We start from the raw sequence: 13,900 nt of genomic DNA, 5'->3' as shown, positions 1-13,900 counted from the left end.
GGTCTATCCTAAGGTCAAATATAAAATACGTACTGGTCGTAAAGAAATGTGACCTTTGAGTTAGTCACTGTAGAAAGGTTCCAATAAGCCTCCCAATCTCCAGTCACCATTCACTTTCAGGTGTGTAAGTTGATATGAACAGGATTTTATATATAATAAAGTATACACCTGATATTGAATGGTGACTGGAGACTTGGAGGCTTGTTGGAACCTTTCAGCACGAAATCAAATATTCTGAAGTGGAAAATGAATTCAGTGTAAAGTCTCCAACTCTACAGCAGCGCAGCTGAATCCCCCCAGGAGTATTCAGTATATAAAATAAAGTGGATACTTGCTGTCCCATGCATTATGTATGAGCATAAATGTTACAAAACGGGCTGCAGTGGAGACATCCATGTTGCCTTTGTATCTTTGAAGGTTCCCTTGCTCCCTCAAACCCCAGACACTGAGTTCTGTAGTCTCCCTCGGAAAGGATGAACAGGGGAATCACTCTCTCCTGCTGCTGCAGCTGTATATTACAACTACACTGTACAGGCATATTGAAGATTTTCATCAGAAATGTAGGATATTCTAGTAGACTTGAAATGATATTGCTTCCGTATGTACCCACCGTCCCTAACCTATATACTCCCTATCCCTAGCCTATATACTCCCTATCCCTAGCCTATATACTCCCTATCCCTAGCCTATATACTCCCTATCCCTAGCCTATATACTCCCTATCCTTAGCCTATATACTCCCTATCCCTAGCCTATATACTCCCTATCCCTAGCCTATATACTCCCTATCCCTAGCCTATATACTCCCTATCCCTAGCCTATATACTCCCTATCCCTAGCCTATATACTCCCTATCCCTAGCCTATATACTCCCTATCCCTAGCCTATATACTCCCTATCCCTAGCCTATATACTCCCTATCCCTAGCCTATATACCCCCTATCCCTAGCCTATATACTCCCTATCCCTAGCCTATAAACTCCCTATCCCTAGCCTATATACTCCCTATCCCTAGCCTATATACTCCCTATCCCTAGCCTATATAATCCCTATCCCTAGCCTATATACCCCTATCCCCTAGCCTATATATATAAACTCCCTATCCCTAGCCTATAAACTCCCTATCCCTAGCCTATATACTCCCTCTCCCTAGCCTATATACTCCCTATCCCTAGCCTATATAATCCCTATCCCTAGCCTATATACTCCCTATCCTAGCCTATATACTCCCTATCCCTAGCCTATCCCTAGCCTATATACTCCCTATCCCTAGCCTATATACTCCCTATCCCTAGCCTATATACTCCCTATCCCTAGCCTATATACTCCCTATCCCTAGCCTATATACTCCCTATCCCTAGCCTATATACTCCCTATCCCTAGCCTATATACTCCCTATCTCTAGCCTATATACTCCCTATCCCTAGCCTATATACTCCCTATCCCTAGCCTACATACTCCCTATCCCTAGCATATATACTCCCTATCCCTAGCATACAGTGCCTTGCGAAAGTATTCGGCCCCCTTGAACTTTGCGACCTTTTGCCACATTTCAGGCTTCAAACATAAAGATATAAAACTGTATTTTTTTGTGAAGAATCAACAATAAGTGGGACACAATCAGGAAGTGGAACGATATTTATTGGATATTTCAAACTTTTTTAACAAATCAAAAACTGAAAAATTGGGCGTGCAAAATTATTCAGCCCCCTTAAGTTAATATTTTGTAGCGCCACCTTTTGCTGCTATTACAGCTGTAAGTCGCTTGGGGTATGTCTCTATCAGTTTTGCACATCGAGAGACTGAAATTTTTTCCCATTCCTCCTTGCAAAACAGCTCGAGCTCAGTGAGGTTGGATGGTAGAGCATTTGTGAACAGCAGTTTTCAGTTCTTTCCACAGATTCTTGATTGGATTCAGGTCTGGACTTTGACTTGGCCATTCTAACACCTGGATATGTTTATTTTTGAACCATTCCATTGTAGATTTTGCTTTATGTTTTGGATCATTGTCCTGTTGGAAGACAAATCTCCGTCCCAGTCTCAGGTCTTTTGCAGACTCCATGAGGTTTTCTTCCAGAATGGTCCTGTATTTGGCTCCATCCATCTTCCCATCAATTTTAACCATCTTCCCTGTCCCTGCTGAAGAAAAGCAGGCCCAAACCATGATGCTGCCACCACCATGTTTGACAGTGGGTATGGTGTGTTCAGGGTGATGAGCTGTGTTGCTTTTACGCCAAACATAACATTTGCATTGTTGCCAAAAAGTTCAATTTTGGTTTCATCTGACCAGAGCACCTTCTTCCACGTTTGGTGTGCCTCCCAGGTGGCTTGTGGCAAACTTTAAACGACACTTTTTATGGATATCTTTAAGAAATGGCTTTCTTCTTGCCACTCTTCCATAAAGGCCAGATTTGTGGACAGAGTCTCCCACCTCAGCTGTAGATCTCTGCAGTTCATCCAGAGTGATCATGGGCCTCTTGGCTGCATCTCTGATCAGTCTTCTCCTTGTATGAGCTGAAAGTTTAGAGGGATGGCCAGGTCTTGTAGATTTGCAGTGGTCTGATACTCCTTCCATTTCAATATTATCGCTTGCACAGTGCTCCTTGAGATGTTTAAAGCTTGGGAAATCTTTTTGTATCCAAATCCGGCTTTAAACTTCTTCACAACAGTATCTCGGACCTGCCTGGTGTGTTCCTTGTTCTTCATGATGCTCTCTGCACTTTTAACGGACCTCTGAGACTATCACAGTGCAGGTGCATTTATACGGAGACTTGATTACACACAGGTGGATTGTATTTATCATCATTAGTCATTGAGGTCAACATTGGATCATTCAGAGATCCTCACTGAACTTCTGGAGAGAGTTTGCTGCACTGAAAGTAAAGGGGCTGAATAATTTTGCACACCCAATTTTTCAGTTTTGATTTGTTAAAAAAGTTTGAAATATTCAATAAATGTCGTTCCACTTCATGATTGTGTCCCACTTGTTGTTGGTTCTTCACAAAAAAATACAGTTTATATCTTTATGTTTGAAGCCTGAAATGTGGCAAAAGGTCGCAAAGTTCAAGGGGGCCGATTACTTTCGCAAGGCACTGTATATACTCCCTATCCCTAGCCTATATACTCCCTACCCCTATGCTATATACTCCCTATCTCTAGCCTATATACTCCCTATCCCTAGCCTATATACTCCCTACCCCTATGCTATATACTCCCTATCCCTAGCCTATATACTCCCTATCCCTAGCATATATACTCCCTATCCCTAGCATATATACTCCCTATCTCTCGCTAATAAAAAAAAGTGAGGCATCACTTTTTTGTTGTCAGCTGGTTTCTTGTGATCTATTTTTCCTTAAGATTACCCCCTAACCCTCCACATACACACTCCTCTCTCTCTTCCTCCTGTGTCTTTCCCTGTCTATGAAGAGGAGGATACAGTACATGTGGAGTCAGAGAGAGGGAGAATCCTATTGGCATTCTTTCTCATCCACGCTGCACACTTTTGTTCCAAGCGGCATCGTGAGATCAGGCGAGACATAGAGAGTGGCTCCGGGGCCTCAACGTTGCTCAACAGGTAAGCACACCTCTTCTCTCTCTCTCATGCAAATCCCTACGCATATTCAAAGACAGTGACTTCTTTATGAGAGATGCACTGTCTCTCTTACTCTTTCTCTCTCTCACTATCGCTCTCTTTTTCTCTCTGTACCTCGATTTCTCTGTGAGCTCTCAGGAGACAGATAAGGAAGAGTCAGTGGAGGTTTGAAAGGAGGTCTTCTCTCCTTCTGTCTCTCTTTTTTCTCTCTTCCCATCACTTTGAGAGGTTTAACTTTCTCTCGAGGCAAGTGACATGTGAGGAAGTCAGAGAGAGAGACACATTGAGTCGAAGTTGACGACTCTGCAGAGCAGAAACAGAAACCGAGCCAAGCAGACAAACACTCTGCTCAGGATTGTGAGAAGAGCTTCTCGGAGACATGCTGTTCAGCTGCCACTGTAAATTGCTGGACAAGGCTGATGCAATCTGGCTCGTCCACCTGCCCGTCCTTGACTTGGCTTGAAGTTTGCTCTGTCTATTTGCATCTGGACAAGCAGGCAAGCTCACCCAGGCAACGCTAATCAGACTGTCAGAGGACCACCATGTTTTCATGCACAATTAATGATTTGGATTCGATTAAGCCGTGTGGATAACCTAACCTGCATCTTTGGCCTATAACTGATTCTGCTGATGAGTGCCACTGGGGTAATGGGTTCACAACAGACCTCCCCTATGAGGCACTGTAATTGGGCCCACAGGCTAATGGTGAGATTGGCGGTGTGTGGGCGAGACTGATATTAAGATGTAGGACCATATCTGAATTGCATGGTTGCATGAGGTTGAGGCTTCATTTTCTGCACATTGAGTGATTTCATGGGGTTTTGCATCAAATTGGTCCAGGATTGAGTGTATTGAGTCGTTTGATGATGTTATGAAAGAAGCCATTAAAAATCTACCTGTCGGGGTCACGCCTGATGCCTCTGCTCTCTCCAATACCCTGGAGGGGAGAAAGCCTGACTTGTCTCCGAGAGCGAATCAAATTTCGAATCAAACTTTTTCATTTGCATTTGTGGAAAGCTAGTGAGGGACAAGGTCAGAAACTGTAGTAGCAGTGAAGGTAGAATATCTACTGACTTATACAGGAAAGTTACAACAATGCTTATCCTGGGTGGTCAATCTCATCCTGACTCATACAACTCTATTGTTGTCAGTGAAATACAGATTATATTATACAGTACAAGGTTTTTATAGACAAATAAATTACTTAGTTTGATAGCACTTGAGTAAATGTGGAAAAAATTCAAGGAGTGTGAGTACTTTCTGAAGAGACTGTAGATACTGAATGAATGTAATTGTTCATGTATTCCATTATACTGTGTGCATGCGTGCGTGTTATGAAGCTTGTTGAAGTAGTTCTGGATAATGACAGAGATCTGTGCAAGGACAAAAACTTGATTAGCAGCCAGGGCTGAAGGCCTGCCTTTTAGTTGTTTGTGTCTCATATTGTGAATTTTGAATATGTGTTTTTATGTGTGCTTGCGCGCATGTGTTCATGTGTGCATACTCGTGTGTATGGTTTTCTCAGGTAGCCTAGTGATTAGAGGGCCAGTAACCAATAAGACGCTGGTTTGAATACCTGAGCTGACAAGGTCAAATATCTTCCGATGTGCACTTGAGCAAGGCACTTAACCTACCATAGCTGATCCTGGAAGTCAACACATTTCACTGCACCTATCTGGTGTTTGTGACAATAAAACATTAACTATTTATCTTTTGGATGATTGTTTTCTGCGATTGTTTTCTGCATTCATTTTCATTCTAACATGAGTTTATCAGAGCCCATTCAGCAGACACAGCCCAGACCCAACCCCAAAATAAACATTGTCAAGTACAACGAAACTAAACAAAAGCACACACTAGAGAATGAACCAATCCTCCATTTTGTGCACGAACCTATTTTACCAGTAATTAAGCCCTGTGTTTGGGTTAGCAGTGGTGGCGGTAGTGTGGGGACGGGACGGGAGGTCAGAGTCAGTAGGCTGCGGCTCTTTTCATTAATATGTCCGGTAGAAACATGTTGAGTCATGTAGCCTTCCTCTCCAGACCAGACCTCTCTGCCTCTCTGCCACTCAGCCAGACCTATCCAGACCTCTCTGCCTCTCTGACACTCAGCCAGACCTATCCAGACCTCTCCGCCTCTCTGACACTCAGCCAGACCTATCCAGACCTCCCTGCCTCTCTGACACTCAGCCAGACCTATCCAGACCTCTCTGCCTCTCTAACACTCAGCCAGACCTATCCAGACCTCTCTGCCTCTCTGACACTCAGCCAGACCTATCCAGACCTCTCTGCCTCTCTGACACTCAGCCAGACCTATCCAGACCTCTCTGCTTTTCTGACACTCAGCCAGACCTATCCAGACCTCTCTGCCTCTCTGACACTCAGCCAGACCTATCCAGACCTCTCTGCCTCTCTGACACTCAGCCAGACCTATCCAGACCTCTCTGCCTCTCTGACACTCAGCCAGACCTATCCAGACCTCTCTGCCTCTCTGACACTCAGCCAGACCTATCCAGACCTCTCTGCCTCTCTGACACTCAGCCAGACCTATCCAGACCTCTCTGCTTCTCTGACACTCAGCCAGACCTATCCAGACTTCTCTGCCTCTCTGACACTCAGCCAGACCTATCCAGACCTCTCTGCCTCTCTGACACTCAGCCAGACCTATCCAGACCTCTCTGCCTCTCTGACACTCAGCCAGACCTATCCAGACCTCTCTGCCTCTCTGACACTCAGCCAGACCTATCTAGACCTCTCTGCCTCTCTGACACTCAGCCAGACCTATCCAGACCTCTCTGCCTCTCTGACACTCAGCCAGACCTATCCAGACCTCTCTGCTTCTCTGACACTCAGCCAGACCTATCCAGACCTCTCTGCCTCTCTGACACTCAGCCAGACCTATCCAGACCTCTCTGCCTCTCTGACACTCAGCCAGACCTATCTAGACCTCTCTGCCTCTCTGACACTCAGCCAGACCTATCCAGACCTCTCTGCCTCTCTGACACTCAGCCAGACCTATCCAGACCTCTCTGCCTCTCTGACACTCAGCCAGACCTATCCAGACCTCTCTGCCTGTCAGCCAAGTTGGGCCCCTGCAGTTCTGTAGTTCTGCCGTCACAGCACCCACTCCCACAATGGAAGAGGGAAGGCATGGGGAGCTTTCATTACACATATAGAAACCAACCAGCCAGCACTTTACCCTCTCTGGTATTTAGATATCGGAAGCAAGGCAAAGGGCAGACTGGAATGGAAAATAATGTATGAGGAAAATCAATTCATGAACATTGGTCGGGGTTGAAATGCGTATGGTGTTTTAAAGGGGAAATCAGCAGGTGAAATTAAAACAAATCAGTTTACATTGATGTTGTTTACAAACACTGGAGTAAAACAAGCTTCTATTTTGGTTTCTGAGGGGATACAACAGTTGAACCAAGCTCATGAGGTGAAGTTATATTGAATAAATATATTCAAGAGTCTCTGGGTACATATCAGTAAGCCCAAAAATGTATATACATACAGCAACTGCAGATTGCCCCTTTAAGGGGTCTATTGGAAAGGAGGAAAGGGAGGTAGAGAGAGAGAGTGAGAGAAAGAAAGAGGGAGAGAGAGGAAAGAGAGAGAGAGAGAGAGAGAGAGAGAGAGAGAGGCGGGAGGAGGGCAGATTAGTTTTTGAGAGCTCAGAACAGACATCTAATGTGGTGAAGGGGGAGCAAATTGCCCTTGTGTGTTCAAAGTGCATGTTGGGGGCTCTAAAATACACTGAGAGCCAGGAATAATTGAGTGTGAGCTAATTCTTATCAAAGCCTGTTGGAGTGCAACTAATCGACTGAGGGGAGATGCCTCAAAGAACCGTTGCTTTTAATTCAATTTGTTTATTCAGATGAGAAAATGTTTAGTTTTCAATCAAGTAAATCACTATTATTTGTTCCATCCACGACAGATAAATTGATTGATTGCAAACTAACTTAAAATGCACATTGGATCCCTTTCCAAAAGAAACAGGCAGAGGGGGAGTGTTAGATTAGAACAGAATGTAATGGACGTAGACATAGTGTTACTCATGGATTTAACTCAAAACAGTTGATGGGTTAATTCACTAGTGCATGCAAGAGTCATCCAATGGTCAGTAGCCAGGTTAGTCTGTCTTCACCAACATAGCTAGCTACAATAGCTAGCACAATATGTGGCTATGGCTTTGAGAATACTTTGTATGTGCTCGGTAACTCAAAACTTGACATTGAGTCAACTAAGCCTTGACTAACTCAACTTTCACCAACATTGACAAACAGTTCACTGTCTGTCTGCTCTGTGATATGTCGTTTCAGGATTCCGCAGGGCCTGGATTAAACGATTGGAGCCTGAGGTTCGAGATGGGTTTGTCATCAACAACGTGCTTCCCAAGTCCACTTCTTCTTCTCCTCACTGCAATGGGGAAAGAAAAACAGCCACAATGGACCTATTGTCATCTTTCGAACTCAGCAAGGTCTTCTGTTAAGTTACATACACACCATTATACTACTCTATAGCACTGTGCTCTCATTGACTATGAGAGGCATAACCTAGAGCTCTGTTCAACTCAATGGATGAGTTTGCATCAAGGTTTCTGTGGACTGTTGTAGTGTTGTTGATAATTGTATGCAGCACAGGAATTGTTCCTCACTAATACCCCTTGCTTTTCACTTACCTTGCATTGCACACTTCTGGCATTGGATTGTTGTTTATCGACAATCACATTGATACAATTAGACATTGTGCTAAGGTCTCAACATTACCATTCTAGCCCATTCCGCTGCCTTGCCAATGGATCAGCTGGTTCTCAGAAGAGCAAAACCAACTGAATGGGAGCAGAAACAGGACAGCTTAACGACAACACATTGTCAGAAGAGAAGGATGCTGTGACGAGTGGCTAATCGTTTTCTCAAAATACGCTGTCGAATCACCAAGCTGTCAAGGTTGTTGTTTTTCCAACCGTCTGTTTACTGCTGCTGGACCTCCTCAGACAACGACAATCTGTTCGGATTATTTTGTAAATCATATTAAAAAATGGTGGCCGTCAATCAACAGGAAATCACACAGTACTTGTAAGCCTTTCCTCTGTGAAACAAATACAGTTACAATGCTCATAGCATTATTATGCAGTTACAGTACATTTACTGACACATACAGTAAATCAACTCCAAAATAAATCTAACAATCACAACTAATATTTATCATCCAAAATAATCTGTTAATGGAACAGATCCCACTGTACTGCTGGCATAATTATTTCAAGTTAATGAGGTCTGATAGCATGGATTTACATTTACATTCTCTGTCTCCTGCCTTTGAAAGCATCACAGAGAAAAACAGAGAGACAGTGTACAGTAAGTTAACAGGTGACAGGTATTGTCACGCCCTGGTCGAAGTATTTTGTGTTTTTCTTCATTTATTTGGTCAGGCCAGGGTGTGGCATGGGTTTTTGTATGTGGTGTGTTTTGTATCGGGATTGTAGCTTAGTGGGGTGTTCTAGATAAGTCTATGGCTGTCTGAAGTGGTTCTCAATCAGAGGCAGGTGTTTATTGTTGTCTCTGATTGGGAACCATATTTAGGCAGCCATATTCTTTGAGTGTGTCATGGGTGATTGTCCTTAGTGTCTTGATGTCCTTATGTCCCTGTTCTGTGTTTATTTACACCAGTATAGGCTGTTTCGGTTTTCGTTACGTTCATTGTGTTTGTTGTTTTTGTATTGATTCGTGTTCACCTTTGTTTATTAAACATGGATCGTAATCTACACGCCGCATTTTGGTCCGACTCTCCTTCACACCTAGAAAACCGTAGCAGAATCACCCACCACAACAGGACCAAGTGGCGTGTAAACAGGCAGCAGCAGCAGGAGATACATAATAAGGATTTCTGGACTTGGGAGGAAATCCTAAACGGAGAAGGACACGAGGAGGAAGAACTGGAGGCGAAGAAAGCGGAGAGGCGCTGGTATCAGGAGAAGCAGCAGCAGCAACAGCAACAGCAGGAGAGGCAGCAATGTCTGGATTATACAACTTGGGAGGAAATAGACAGGTGGGCGGTCGACCCAGGAGGAGTGCCGGAGCCTGCCTGGGATTCGCTGGAGCAGTGCGAAGAGGGGTATAGAAGAATGGAGTTGGAGAAGCAAGCATGGCGGCGCGGTAGGAAGTCCGAGAGTCAGCCCCAAAAATGTCTTGGGGGGGGGCTCAGCGAGAGAGTGGCAGAGTCAGGAGTCAGACCTGAGCCAACTCCCCCTGTTTATTGTGAGGAGCCAAGGAGGAGACCAGAACCAGAGCCGGTTTTGGAGGTGAGCGAAGCAGAGACTGTGAAGGAGTTAATGGGGAAATTGGAGGAGAGAGAAATGAGGGAGTTGCTGTGTTGGTGCTTTAAGCATGGAATTCGCCTGACGGAGCGTGTCGGGGATTTGATGGCACCTGGGTCAGCGCTTCATACTCGTCCTGAGGTGCGTGTTAGTCGGCTGGTGAAGATTGTGCCAGCCTCACGCACCAGGCCTCCTGTGCACCTCCCTAGCCTTGCACGTCCTGTGCCAGCCCTGCTCTCAAGATCTCCAGTACGCCTTCACAGTCTAGCCCATCCTGTGCCACCTCCACACACCAGCCCTTCGGTGGCAGCTCCCCGCACCAGGCTTCCTGTGTGTGTCCTTGGCCCAGTACCACCAGTGCCAGCACCATGCATCAGGCCTACAGTGCGCCTCACCTCTCCAGTGCTGCCAGAGCCTTCCTCCTCTCCTGCGCTGCCGGAGTCTCCTACCTCTCCAGCGCTGCCAGAGCCTTCCCCCTTTACAGCGCTGCCGGAGTCTCCCGCCTGTTCAGCGCTGCCAGAGCCTTCCTCCTCTACAGCGCTGCCTGAGCCTTCCGCCTCTCCAGCGCTGCCAGAGCCTTCCTCCTCTCCTGCGCTGCCGGAGTCTCCCGCCTGTCCAGCGCTGCCAGAGTCTTCCAGATCTGCCAGACTCTTCCAGATCTGCCAGTCAGCCAGACTCTTCCAGATCTGCCAGTCAGCCAGACTCTTCCAGATCCGCCAGTCAGCCAGACTCTTCCAGATCCGCCAGTCAGCCAGACTCTTCCAGATCCGCCAGTCAGCCAGACTCTTCCAGATCCACCAGTCAGCCAGACTCTTCCAGATCCGCCAGTCAGCCAGGATCCGCCAGTCAGCCAGACTCTTCCAGTTCTGCCAGTCAGCCAGACTCTTCCAGATCCGCCGGTCGGCCAGACTCTTCCAGATCCGCCAGTCAGCCAGACTCTTCCAGATCCGTCAGTCTGCCAGGATCCTCTAGTCAGCCAGACTCTTCCAGATCTACCAGTCAGCCAGACTCTTCCAGATCCGCCAGTCAGCCAGACTCTTCCAGATCCGCCAGCCAGCCAGGATCTGCCAGATCCAACTACCTGCCTGAGCTTCCTCTCAGTGCTGAGCTTCCTCTCAGTGCTGAGCTTCCCCTCAGTCCCGAGCTACCCCTCAGTCCCGAGCTGCCCCTCAGTCCCGAGCTGCCCCTCAGTCCCGAGCTGCCCCTCAGTCCAGTGGGGTTCTGGGTGAGGACTACTAGGCCATGGTCGGCGGCGAGGGTGGACTATCTAAGGACGCAAGGAGGAGGGACTAAGACTTTGATAGAATGGGGTCCACGTCCCGCGCCAGAGCCGCCACCATGGACAGACGCCCACCCGGACCCTCCCCTATGTTTTTTTGTGCGTCCGGGAGTCCGCACCCTGGGGGGGAGGGTGGGGGGGTTCTATCACGCCCTGGTCGAAGTATTTTGTGTTTTTCTTCATTTATTTGGTCAGGCCAGGGTGTGGCATGGGTTTTTGTATGTGGTGTGTTTGGTATTGGGATTGTAGCTTAGTGGGGTGTTCTAGATAAGTCTATGGCTGTCTGAAGTGGTTCTCAGAGGCAGGTGTTTATCGTTGTCTCTGATTGTGAACCATATTTAGGCAGCCATATTCTTTGAGTGTGTCGTGGGTGATTGTCCTGATGTCCCTGTTCTGTGTTTATTTACACCAGTATAGGCTGTCTCGGTTTTCGTTACGTTCATTGTGTTTGTTGTTTTTGTATTGATTCGTGTTCACGTTTGTTTATTAAACATGGATCGTAATCTACACGTTTCATTTTGGTCCGACTCTCCTTCACACCTAGAAAACCGTAACAGGTATCATCTTCGCATGACCTCTAATTGCTTTCTTTTGACCCTGTCCAATGTTTTTATACTAAAAACTTCAACTGCAATTATTACAGATGCTTTTTACAGTTGTTCAGTTTATACTCCAGAGTATGGCTAGCATCTGCTTGTTGCAACAGCGAAAGGCCATAGAGTTTTGTGGGCAGCATCAGCTCCATAGCATAATCCCAAGCCATTATCTAGTTCAAATAGACGCAAAACCCTGGATCGGGAAAGGAAATCAATGGCCTACGGTGTTTGCCTGTCTTACCACTTCCATCCCCCATGCACCTCTCTAGGCAGTGGCAGTAGAAGAAGAGAAGAATCCATTTAGTTCCTGTTTGTCTTTCAACTTCCTTTTACTGCTCGTTGGTACACAAAATTGTTGTGTATTCATTTATGTAAACTGATATGCAAATATGATTTTGTGGCTGTTTGTTTGTATGCGACGTCTATAATGCTCAATCTTGCCCTTCACGTTTGATGTGAGGTGACTGATGTCCCCTTGATCTGAGAGTTTTCCCTCTCACTCACGTTGCCGAGGCGCAGCCGAGCATGCAGTTCGCAAACAACTTTGTGATTGGCTCAAAGAGGGTCAAGATTCAAACAACCTTCCAGAATTAGGCGGTGTAAATAGCTGCTCTCCTCTCCACTGCATAGTTTAAAAATAAGATGCATGCTTATATATTAGGGCCCCTAATTAGCATAGGACTTTGCATGCAGAGCTACAATCTCATTACCTTGTGATCCTGGTCTCATTGTTCTAGCCTCCACCTCACTCACTCACTACCAGGCTGGCTGAGTGGCAGTAAGGTTACCTTCCAGCCACCAGTGCAGTGTACCGGAGCGTTTCACTTTATACAGGGAGTGAGGGATTGCCCACCCCTACCTCCTGACACCCCCACACCACATACAGTATGACAAACGAGGGCATTAAACCAAATATCATTACTCTCATCTGTAGGAATTAGCCGACGGGACATCGACAGTGAAGAAAAAGCAATGGGTGAACGAGGGCTCAGTCCCCCCCACACCCCTCGCCCTCTCTTCCTTTCCATTCATTATCTCCTGGACCGAGGAGGGGTTTAATTCGTAGTAATTACATTATTGACTCATTTGTAGGGCCGAACTGCTCCAATTTCCCATCAATAAAACATACGATGTGATGAATAAGGTGGCCCGACTACCATGTTCATTTGAGCTCTCATCCCCTGCCTTCCTAACTTTCCCTTCTTCCTCTCCATTTGTTCACCCTCCTCCTCTCCCTCCATCCATTTTACAATCCCCTTAACCCATCCCTCCCTCCTTTCCCTCTTTCCTCTCCATCCTCTCACCATCTTCCATCCTTTCCCTCCCTCTCTTCTACAGGTGTGGTGGAGTTGGGGGCCCAGCAGGCGTTCAGGACCCAGCCCAAGAACGTGACAGTGCGTGCGGGGACTACGGTGATGCTGAGGTGTGAGGTGCTGAGGCCCTCAGGGGCCGTCCAGTGGGTGAAGGATGACCTGCTTCTGGGTCCACAACAGAGTCTGCCGGGGTTCCCTCACTACAGCCTGTTGGGGGACCCTAAGAGAGGTGAGAGCCCAGGGAGGGTTGGGGTTAGAGTTAGAGTTAGGGTTGTGGTTGATGGTTAGAGCTGAACCAGGATGTGGACTTAAAGCTAGGGTTAGAGTTATGGCCAGGGTTGAGCCGAGCTGTGGACATGAAGCTAGGGTTAAAGTTAGGGTTGTGGTTGATGGTTAGAGATGAACCAGGCTGTGGGCATGCAGATAGGGTTGTGGTTGATAATTATAGATGAACCAGGCTGTGGACATGTAGCTAGGGTTAGAGTTAGGGTTGTGGTTGATGGTTAGAGATGAACCAGGATGTGGACATGTAGCTTGGTGTAGGGTTGGTGTTTGCATTAGGGTTGAATACAAAGTAGGGAAATATTAATAGTAGGGGGAAATGGGTGGGAAAAAGAAATATATCAAAATTGGGTAAGAAATAATGACAGGGAAGCAGAAAATGACACACATGGGTAGGAGTCCAAGACAAAATGTGCTTTTACAGCTTGAGCAGACACAGTATACAAGCTACAAAATTAAAACATTGAGTGATAAACAACCCATAGGACAAGATGAACATGAGGAATATGTCTG

General features: G+C 46.4%; 1 pseudogene; it reads left to right on the top strand.

Moving 5' to 3' along the window:
* LOC135519734 (nephrin-like) overlaps window positions 1-13,900 on the top strand; it is an 81,076-nt pseudogene that overhangs the window by 14,076 nt on the left and 53,100 nt on the right.

This window comes from Oncorhynchus masou, chromosome 29, assembly GCF_036934945.1.
Source record: "Oncorhynchus masou masou isolate Uvic2021 chromosome 29, UVic_Omas_1.1, whole genome shotgun sequence".
Lineage (NCBI taxonomy): Eukaryota > Metazoa > Chordata > Actinopteri > Salmoniformes > Salmonidae > Oncorhynchus > Oncorhynchus masou.
The sequence above is the reverse complement of the archived record's forward strand: the minus strand, read 5'-3'. Positions and strand labels throughout refer to the sequence as shown.